Raw genomic sequence first — 11,258 nt, 5'->3', positions numbered from 1 at the left:
CTGTAGACTATATACGCAGATCGTCATATAATGGTTAGATCACTCTGACTGACGTTAAATACATTTAATAAGAATAAATGTTTAAATTTCAACAGTATCTATCGCCGTTGACGGTTGCCGAATGGTTCGGGTCCTTGCTAATGGAGCCAGACAGTACTTCTGTTGCCGGGGTTCGAATCTCTCGATTGACGTTAATCGTGACACCCTGCACTGATGATTCCTGAAAGGATGAAACACTAGTGTCTGCTGTAGGTATTTAATAATCATAGTAAATAATTATATTACTATGTCTGTAGGATATATATATATATATATATATATATATATATATATATATATATATATATAGAGAGAGAGAGAGAGAGAGAGAGAGAGAAGGAAAGAGTGAGCTGTCACGTTGTTTTTATGTATGCCAATGAAATCATATTTTAACTAAATTCGCAGTAGTATTTGGTATACGCAACTGGACTAATAATTCACTGCGGTTCCAAGTAAGGCTTAGGGTATAATCTTTTTACTTCGTTTTGTAAAATTTGGCCTTTCGTTTATTTCTCTAACGTTTGCTTACAAATCGACTCATAGTTTGGGCCTAAACTTACAAATCAAATTATAATTACATAACAAGTTTGCACAATTAAAAAACAAATTTCGAGCGACGAACAGCTAGTATACAATATACGTAAACGACTGATATTCTTGTTAGTCCATTAATAAAGTGAGAAAATAGTGGGGAAACGTACCCTTAAAGAAAGAAAAATAAAACCGAGACATGATGAGAAGAAAGAAAAATATGTCTATGTATGTAAACGTTCTTTAATTGCATAAACGAACAGTGACGAAGCAATCATGGCTGTATTCAGAGAACAATCGATAATTCCATTTTTACTTTCAAATGCGATTTATGAACAATAGACAAATACACTAAAACCTATCAATGACGTTTCTGAATTTTTTTAGATGAGGATTGATTATTCGAATTATTTGGATTATTCGGAGTATTGTTCTCATCTTGGGTGACATATCAAGACGTTTCAGTCGATGTAACCCACGACCTTCTTTAGATGTATCTTGTCGAACTATACACACGGCATAATCGCGTTGACACACCGGTTCTCGTCAGATCACCGAAGTTAAACAACGTCGATCCTGGTTAGTACAAGATGGGTGACCATTTGGGAATTCTAGACGCTGTGTGAGCTCTCCGCTTATCTCGGCATTTGTTTCCAGTCATCCTGTACATATTTCACTTGCTACTGGTATTAAACAATGTCGATTAAGAGAGGTGTGGTTGGAGATTGCGCACCTCCTGTCACAAAAATTTCACGCTCAGGCACCCCTCGTGGGTATCCATAGTCTGTCAAAGACTGAAGGAGTCCTTTATATATATATATATATATATATATATATATATATATATATATATATATATATATATATATATATATATATATATATATATATACACGGACAGTTTTTAATGTTGGAAAATATCTAACCCCCTACTACGAATAGATATTGGAATGAAGCAAAAATAAATGATCGCAGTATAAGATTTTTCTTCCAAGAACAAGTACAATACAGGTATTACTCTTTAATCATGGTCTGGCGGCCAAATTCTTTGTATCTTGATTGTATTGGATAGATGAAAGAGTATACGAGGAAGAACACTGACTAAACCTCCATTGGAAGTATCCAGAGAGCACTGAAAGGTTTATTGCCATCAAAATCCCAGAGAACATTTATGGCCACTGCCGACGATAAATCAATGGTAAGCTAGCGTTGCGATAACGCAAAGTTATTTGCAATACTTTTCAAAAGAGGTGTAAATTACTTGAAAATGTGGAGACTTGTTGTCACGCAGGCTCCAGAGAACACCACCAGTTATTATCAGTGAGCAATTAATGATGATGACCTATGAGGACTCTTATTTAACTAATAATAAAAATACAATATAAATACTGGAACTGCATAAATCTAATGAGATCCATTGATGAGAAAACAGAGGAAGGTGGACGCATCAAGAAAATCATGAACTAGGATGAAAAGAAATTTACTATCGCTAAGAAACAACGACCGAAATAAAGTAAAAAAAGGACGAAAAGTTTTGAACAGATTCTTATAACAAGTGACAACATTGAATGCCTACAGAGAGAACTAAGCATGAAGTTATATTTGCCTACAAGTAAAGCATAATTAATCAAAATAATTAATCAAAATAATTAATCAAAATAATTAATAGAAATAATTAATCAAAAATAATTAATCAAAGTAATTAATCAAAATAATTAATCAAAATAATTAATCAAAATAATTATTTAAAATAATTAATCAAAAATAATTAATCAAAATAATTAATCAAAATAATTAATCAAAATAATTAATCAAAAATAATTAATCAAAATAATTAATCAATATAATTAATCAAAATAATTAATCAAAATAATTAATCAAAAATAATTAATCAAAATAATTAATCAAAATAATTAATCAAAAATAATTAATCAAAATAATTAATCAAAATAATTAATCAAAATCATGTATAATTCGGGACCCAAATAAGATCTCCTTGGTATAGCTTACCCACATTGGCTTTTACGAGGAATGGTGCATCTTTTCCGAGTGATCTAATCTCAAGTAACTGCACGACGCTGGCTACTCCACCAAACCAGATGAATTCTTGCCCAGGAAGGCCATAAGACGAAAAGACCACAAGAGAATATACTATAACCTATTTAAATAATCAATTGGGAAGAGGAAAATTATGTTCTCAACTTCTTTACTAACTCAGCGTTTGAGCTGTAAAGGAGACTTTACTGGAATATTCGAATATCTATGTATCTCATATAGACATCAAGCGTTAGCCCCAGGTAGGGTGCCCTTGATTTATGAGAAATTCGAGTGAAAATAAAAATGAAACAAAAATGAAAACCTAATTAGTTTAATTTATCATAGGTCCTAATATGTAATTACTAAGGCTATGACAAGAGAATGTTCTTTTCATTGTTTTGACTCTCGAGGATATATCCGACACAGACAATTAATTGAGAACCTCACCACTCTATCTAAAAACATATACGATATTAACTGATATATACACAAGAGTCAAAATGATGAAAAGAGTAGTAATTACGAGACGACACGTATAACTAAACACCTCTCAAAGGTGGATCAACAAAGACTGAAATTTGAAATAAAACAAAACAAAACAAAACAAAAAGGTATAGTTATGAATCAGCGTAAAATGATCAGAAAATGATTGAGGAAGACAAGCATGGCTGAAAAAAACAAAAAAAAACAACAAAAAAAAACGACAACAACAACAACAAAACAAACAAACAACCCCCCCCAACCCCTTAAAAAAAAAAAACAAAACAAAAAAAAAAAAAACGACTGTAATAAGATCTTGTCCCGAGGTGGGTATTTTGGTGTGACTGCACTGACAGAAATACTTGAGAGTAAAATCTTAACTTTGGGTTCGGTTTCCCCAACCTCTAAAACAACGTTAGTTACATCCATGTTTAAGGCAACGGTTAGCCATTGCCTTGTATCCACATTGTCTTTAGATCTTCGTAGGTATGTGGTCTGCTGCCTGGCCGACCGAGTAATAATTAGTCGCACTAATTCTTCACTAGTAAATTATTATCAAAACTTAAGAAAAGGCATATAGCAGCTTAAAATTGAACACTGTGTTCAAGGCATTCATAATATAAATCTCATCTGTCTATTTAAATGTATTTATGTATATATGTATGTATGTATGTATTTATGTATGTATGTATGTATGTATGTATGTATGTATGGCTAAAACTTACGACAGAGGCAACGGATTTTCAGGAAATTAGTATCGTTTTGAAGCTCGATGCTTCAGACGACAAATATCGAAAATTTTGTCAAAAAAAAATTATTTCGCCCTCAACTGAGCACTTTTCTACAGGGAGGGGTGTTTTTTTTTTCGTCGATATTTTCGAAAGTCATCCTCTCTTTTCGATTGACAAGCTTTAATTTAAACCTTTACCACTTCCGATTTGGCGATGGACGCAAGAGCAAAGACGTCACTTTTTTTTCACGTCCTTTTTTTTTTTTTTACATATGCATCACCACATTATCAAGGCCCAGAGGCCACTCAAGGATAAGGGTTAAAGAGTGTACAGTAGAAATTGGACAATATAGTAATCATTAGTAATGAAAATTTGGTAAATTTGATAACTTATATGGAACGGCTCATCAAGAACTTATTTACTTTAGACTTGAACACAACCATATTGTAGTCAGCCGGAAAGCAGGAAAACGGAAGACAATTCCACAGGCGTGCAGTTCTAAGAAAGAAGCTTTGTCCATGGAATCTATGTTTAGATTTAGGCACAGATAAAGAGTGGGGGGGGAATTATTGATAGTGTTTACAACTAGACGAGTGTTTCTTGTGAAAGTTTGGCGAGGGGGGACCATAGACTGAAGCTCAGTCGAACACTTTCCATGAAAATAATGATACATCAGAGACAAACTCGCAACATCTCTTCTGTGAGATAGAGGTTGCAAGGAGGAGAAAAGGACATCTCCTACGAGGCTACAAAGTCTATTTTGAACTCTATCAAGGCAGGACAAGTCCTTTCTAGCAGCTCCTACCCAGATGTGGCAACAGTATTCCATCCTTGGACGTACCTGGCTCTTATATAGATAGAGAATAGCATCAGCAGTGAGATATTTACCGGATCGATAGAAAGATCCCACCATTTTTGCCGGCGGCCTTGGCAACAGATTTGATGTACGTGTTCCATTTAAGATCAGGAGTAATGGTCAAGCCCAATTCTTTTCCTCCTTCGCGATACAGGTTCGAGCCTGTTTGCTACCACTTTTTTTTTTTTTGCTCAACATACACCTTCAAACATCCAGGCAATGCCGGACACCCAGGCTAGTTTTATATAAAAATAGGATTTGTTTTTATCACTGCATTTAGAAAATAATTAAACTCGAATACCTAGCACTGGACAGAAGACGTCTTATCTGTGGAATGGGCGTGATTTTCTCTCGTGACAGCAAAAAGAGAGAAAGAAGATTTTAAAAAATTTAAAAAACATCAACAAAAGAAAAAGCTAAAAAGAACAGGTATCTCGCTCCCTTCTTATTTACTGCCGCCGTCGCTATATGTAAATCTGCATTTAGTTTGACCTTTCAACACTACGGAGTACTGAATGACCCAGGTTATTCATAACACACTTGTCGAATGTGAGGATAAATTTGAAAGACAACGTCTCCTTTCAAAGTCTGGTAAAACGATATCGTTGTTGCGGACAAAAATGTCTTATATATCCAACTAATCCCAAGTTCGGCTTGTAACCTTACCCGCGTTTATACACAGGACCCACACGTTGTATCAGTCTACGTTGCAAAGGAAACCAAGACTACTGATGCAATTCTCTATCTGTATAAAAGCCAAGTACGTCCAAGGATGGAGTACTGCTGCTACATCTGGGCAGGAGCTGCTAAAAACAGCCTATGCTGCCTTGACGGAGTACAAAATAGACTTCGTGGTTTAGTGGGGGATTCCATTTTCTCTTCCCTGCAGCCTCTCTCCCACAGGAGAGACGTTGCGAGCCTATCTTTGTTTTATCGTTATTTCCATGGCAAGTGCTCGTCTGAGCTCCAATCCCTCGTCCCTCCTCGCCAATCTTTCACAAGAAACACCTCTCTGGCTGAAACTACTGTCAATAATTTTCCCCACTCTTTATCTATGCCTAAATCCAAACGTAGATTCCATGAGCAAAGCTTCTTTCTCAGAACTGCACGCCAGTGGAACTCTCTGCCGCTTGCCTGTTTCCCACCTGACTACAACTTGGACGTCTTCAAGTCCAACATAAACAAACTCCTAACAAACCGCCCCCTTAAGTAAGACACTCTATCAAAACCCCCAATACTAATGATTGATATAATACTATCTCATTGATTACTGTACACGCAATAACCCTTATCTCTGAGTGGCCTTCGGGCCTTGATAAGTGGTGACCCCATGGAAAAAAAACAGACAAAGAATAACTCGAACTCACTTTTTCGTGCAACAACGTCGTTTATTTTTTCAATCTTCAGCCACGCGTTACTTCTCGTTACGGGTGTGTCGTCACCCACGTGATTGTTTTGTCTAATGTGCTCTCGAACGTTATCCGCGTCTCCAACGTGATCGTTTTCTCGCACGTGCCCTCTCCTTTTATAGTCTTCTTTTTTCTTACCGTGACGTCATTTTGCTCACGGCTCGATGTTTGCATACAACCCTCCGCGCTATGTTACAGGTTCTATGCTATAAAAAGGAACGAACGTTCATTGCCTTGTGCCACACGACAAGGAAATATAAAGAACTAAAGCAAAAGATACTTACAAAGGAATTAATTATTTCTCGACTTTTGTAATCGATAGCTTTGAATCTGACAAATCAATATTTTGTCCCAACTTGTTTTTTTCATCCTTCAACCACACCGTGTAAAACAAAATACTGTATTGCATGGAGTTTTTAAAAACTTTATTTTAGATAGGAAGCTTGATAGAATAGAAGTATTTTATGTCACCAGTGTCACACACTTGACATATAAAAAATAAAACAAAGGGAAACAACTCTTCCCAACCCATCACATAAGACAGACGAAACAAACACAATGCAGAAAAGCAGAGACGAATACAAATTAAAACTTTTTGAAGCAACTTTATTCACAAAATTTAACGGGGAAGAAAAAATATGGGAATGAAAAGTCATATACTAATACTCTATGTATAAAGAGCGGAGAGTAGATCAAGTAATAATAAATATCTAAACAAAACAAAATATCAGCCTTCAACGTAGGAGATAATAAGTTTGAGAAAGATAGAGGGTAAACTTACAGTTTCTTTTTTTTTTAATGTATGTAAGGTTTTAACTCTTCGTTCTTTCTTCGATATCGGTTACGCCTCTTTTTTTTACATGGGGGTCACCAGTTATCAAGGCCCGGAGGCCACTCAGAGATAAGGGTTATTGCGTGTACAATAATCAATGAGATAGTATTGTAGTAATCATTGGTATTGGAGATTTGATAGAGTGTCTTACTTAAGGGAGCGGTTTGTCATGAATTTGTTTATGTTGGATTTGAAGACATCCAAGTTGTAGCCAGGTGGGAAACAGGCAAACGGAAGAGAGTTCCACAGTCGTGCACTTCTGAGAAAGAAGCTCTGCTCATGGAATCTACGTTTGGATTTAGGCACAGATAAAGTGTGGGGGAAATTTTTCACAGTAGTTTCAGCCAGACGGGTGTTTCTCGTGAAAGATTGGCGAGATTGGAGCTCAGATGAGCACCTGCCATGGAAATAATGATAAAACAAAGAAAGGCTCGCAACGCCTCTCCTGTGGGAGAGAGGCTGCAGGGAAGAGAAAAGGGAATCCCCCACTAAACCACGAAGTCTATTTTGTACTCTGTCAAGGCAGCATAGGCTGTTTTTAGCAGCTCCTGCCCAGATGTAGCAGCAGTACTCCACCCTTGGACGTACTTGGCTTTTATACAGATAGAGAATTGCATCAGTAGTGAGATATCTTCTGGAGCGGTAGAAGGATCCCACCATTTTCCCAGCGTCCTTGGTAACAGACCTGATGTACGTGTTCCATTTCAGATCAAGAGTAAAGGTCAAACCCAGAAGCTTGTCAAAACATGGAACCTCCCCAAGGCGAGAGCCATCCATTTCAATTGATGCCAGATGGGGATCAGAGCGTTGATGATGTAAAGATAGAACCTTGGTTTTGGATGCATTAAAAGTAACCAGCCACCCCTTCCCCACTGTACCACGCGCTCAAGAGCAGAGGAGAGAGAATTAGAGAGAACTTTGTCATTTACGGCCTTGATGTGTTGCCATGGTCGTGTCATCAGCATAGATGTCAACGAATGATTTTAGTATGTGTTTAGGGAGATCATTGATGTGTATCAAGAAGAGAGTTGGGCCCAGGATGGACCCCTGGGGGACTCCAGCATTAATACTGTGGGCCTCTGATTTCTGCCCATCAACCACTACTCTTATGAACCTATCGGAGAGAAATGATTTAATGATTGAGAAAACATTTCCAGTTATACCTTAGCTGGAAATCTTGTGAAGTAGGCCCTTATGCCATACCTTATCGAAGGCCTTCGATATATCAAGAGCAATTGCCCTGGAAAGGAAGCCTTTGTCAAGATATTCACTAATCCCATGAGATATAACCGTTAGCATATCTGCTGTAGATCTTGCAGGGTGGAAACCATATTACATGTTACTAAGAAGGTTGTTTCTGTTGAGGTGGTTGACTACTTCTTTATTTATTATGGATTCCAACAACTTACTCATGACACATAGGAGACTTATTGGATTGTGTTGAGAGGGAGATGACTTTTCATCTTAATTCTTAAATACAGGGCATACTGATGAGGTTTTCCAGGGTGTTCTTAAGGCAACGCTTAAACATTTTTTAAGTATGGGGGCAAGTTCTGGTTGGAGCTTTTTCAGCACTATAACTGGAATGCCGTCAGGGCCAGTAGCTTTACTAGAATCAAGGTTCTTGCTTAGCTTGGCGACATCACGCACAGATATTTGTATGCTGCATAGTGTGTCTGTTATAGGAGGAAATACGGGGAGTTGATGGCCTTTGTCGCAGAGGGTAGAGTTAGCTGCAAAGTTCTTGGCAAATAGTTTGGCCTTGTCTGATGCTGACGAGATGACCCCACGTCCATTGATGATAGTTGGGATAGAACGCACGCTTCTGTTCAAGATTCTGTTTGCTATTTGCCAGAACTGGTGGGAACCAAGCCGCTGCTCAGCTACTTTGGATTTAACGGACTGAGCATATAGCTCTCTTGCATTTTTTATTACTCTTTTACAGTGGTTATTGGCAGTCCTGAAAGCAGCTTTAGTCTCAATACATCTATTACGTTGGTAACTATGGAAAAAGTGATTTCTGTGCGCGATGTTCTGGGGAGAACCATGGCTGGCTGTTAGGTTTTTGTTGGAATTTTTGGGATGGTATAAATCAGTCTATGCCTACAATTAACCATTCTGTCAGGTCTGATACTCTAGAGGACACATCCTTTTTAAACTAGGAATGCAGAGGTAGATCAGATATGAATGTATGGAAGCTATCCCAGTCAGCCATAGAGTATCGATATACATTACGGTGGAGAGGTACGTCTAAAGACTTATTACATTTCATTTTTATCTTAACTGCTACAAAAGAGTGGTCGGAGGATCCCAGAGGAGATAGAACGGAACATGAACATAGCGCAGGGGAAGTTGTGAGGAAAAGGTTTAGAAGGCTTGCATACTGACCGGTAGTATCGGGCACACGGGTAGGTTCGTGAACAATCTGAGTGAGATCATAGGCAATGGCAAAATCATGACAAAACCTCCCCTTTGTCATCGGTTTTATTTGATTAGGTCAGCCATTCCACATTATGAACATTGAAGTCACTGCAAATGTGAATGTTAGCCGAAGGATGTGGTCAATTTTCTCAGTTATGCTCTTAAAGATAGTAACTCCACTGTTGTGGGGGCGATAGAGGGCAAATATAAATGCAGTGGTGTAAGCTAGTGCAAACCGGAAGCACATGGTCTTCTTTGGAGATAATCCTACCACATGGAAAGCCATCTTTGATGTAGGCACATATTCCATGCCCATGGCGATCTTGGGGGTAGATTTAGATGTTAAGTTAGAGTATCCTTTAATTATGAATTCGTTAAGGGAAGTTGCTGGCCCTATGCCGGTTTAACTTAGAAAGAATATGTCCGGTTTCGTCTCCTGTAATCGTGTTTCAACCTCTGGAAGGTTAGAACGTAGACCCCTGATGTTGGAGAAGGAGACCTGGTAGTAGGGGTCTACGTTGGAGGATGGGGTTCTAGGTTTATTCGTGTTTTTTTCTTTGGAGATTTGTCATGTTGAGGTTTTGGGATTTGTGGAGCACTAGTATGGCATCGAGAGGCCCTACCAGAAACCACTCTTCTCATATTTTTATGCATGCGTGCTGCCTATTTCTGGATTCTCCCTATTTCACTCTTTCTATAAATACTCTCTCTCTCATTTTTTCACGTACGCATGTTTTCACGCATATGCGCTAAACAGTGTACACGTTTTTCTCTTTTAAACGTTTGTTCGCCCTCTTCTTATTTACAGAATCTCTCTCTCTCTCTCTCTGTCTCTCTCTTTCGCTTTCTCTCCTTACATATTTTTTTTTTACGTCAACAACAAATCAAAAGAAAATAATAAGATACACTCTCCCTCCGTTTAAAATGAAATTAAAATTCTCCCTTTTTAAACAAAATTACCTATTCCAATTTTGGGACCATTTGACACGAGTCACATACAAATTACACAAAATGTACTTTTATATTAGTTTAGAGTAAATAGTTTACATTAATCCAAATTTTCACAATCCAATTTTCAAATCCTTTTGTTATACTCCCCGGAACTCCCATCACAATAGGTACAATTGCTACCTTCTTTTACTTTCACAATCTTCTTATCTCCCTTTTCAAATCTTGGTATTTTTCGAGCTCTTTTCTTTTTCCGTCACATTCATATCAGCCAGCACTGTTATATTGATGATTATTGACTTGTGTTCTTTTTTCTTTCATCCAAAATAAATCTGGTCTCCTTGCTTCAATCACATTATCACATTGGATATTCATGTCCCACAATAATTTCACATAATCACTCTCCACCATTCTTTTCTGGAACATGCTCATACCAGTTTTCACTGCATTCCAATCCTCTTTTCTTGCATATATCCTAATGAACCTTTCTCGGAATATTGTCATGCCGTCTCTTGTATTCCTTTTGAGCTAACTTCTCGCAGCTATTGATGAAGTATTGTACATTCTCACCTATCTGTCCCCACAGTCGACATATCGGCCTTGTGCTAATTTGCTCGACGGGGGAGCAAATAAATACCCCCCACAGTCGACATAAGGGACTTTTATACGTTTTATTAATGTTATACTTCACATAATTCATCATGAACGCTTAATCTTGTGCGGCACATACTGGGCTTCTTTCCCAACCTTCAAGTCACATTTTGACAATCATCGCCAGATTTTCTCCTTGCTCACTGCCTCTTATAGATCTCTACAGAACTGGCCATGCATTTTCTTCTCAATCCATTTGTCTTTCATTTTTTGTTCATTTATTGCCTTAAATTCCTTGCTTCTTACTAGTTCACTCTTTTGCAATTTTTCACATTTTGCCACACCCTTTATCAGCTTCTCCTTACAGTTCGTAAACTTTCATA

At 37.6% G+C, this 11,258-nt stretch overlaps 1 pseudogene; it reads left to right on the top strand.

Moving 5' to 3' along the window:
* The first annotated feature begins 1,080 nt into the window (after positions 1-1,080).
* Positions 1,081-1,197, top strand: LOC145301571 (5S ribosomal RNA; annotated as a pseudogene).
* The last annotated feature ends 10,061 nt before the right edge of the window (positions 1,198-11,258 follow it).

The sequence above is a fragment of the Euprymna scolopes genome, chromosome 18 (genome assembly GCF_053919585.1).
Source record: "Euprymna scolopes isolate OS-2025 chromosome 18, ASM5391958v1, whole genome shotgun sequence".
Lineage (NCBI taxonomy): Eukaryota > Metazoa > Mollusca > Cephalopoda > Sepiida > Sepiolidae > Euprymna > Euprymna scolopes.
Note: the sequence above shows the minus strand (reverse complement) of the source record. Positions and strands in the feature narration are given on the sequence as shown.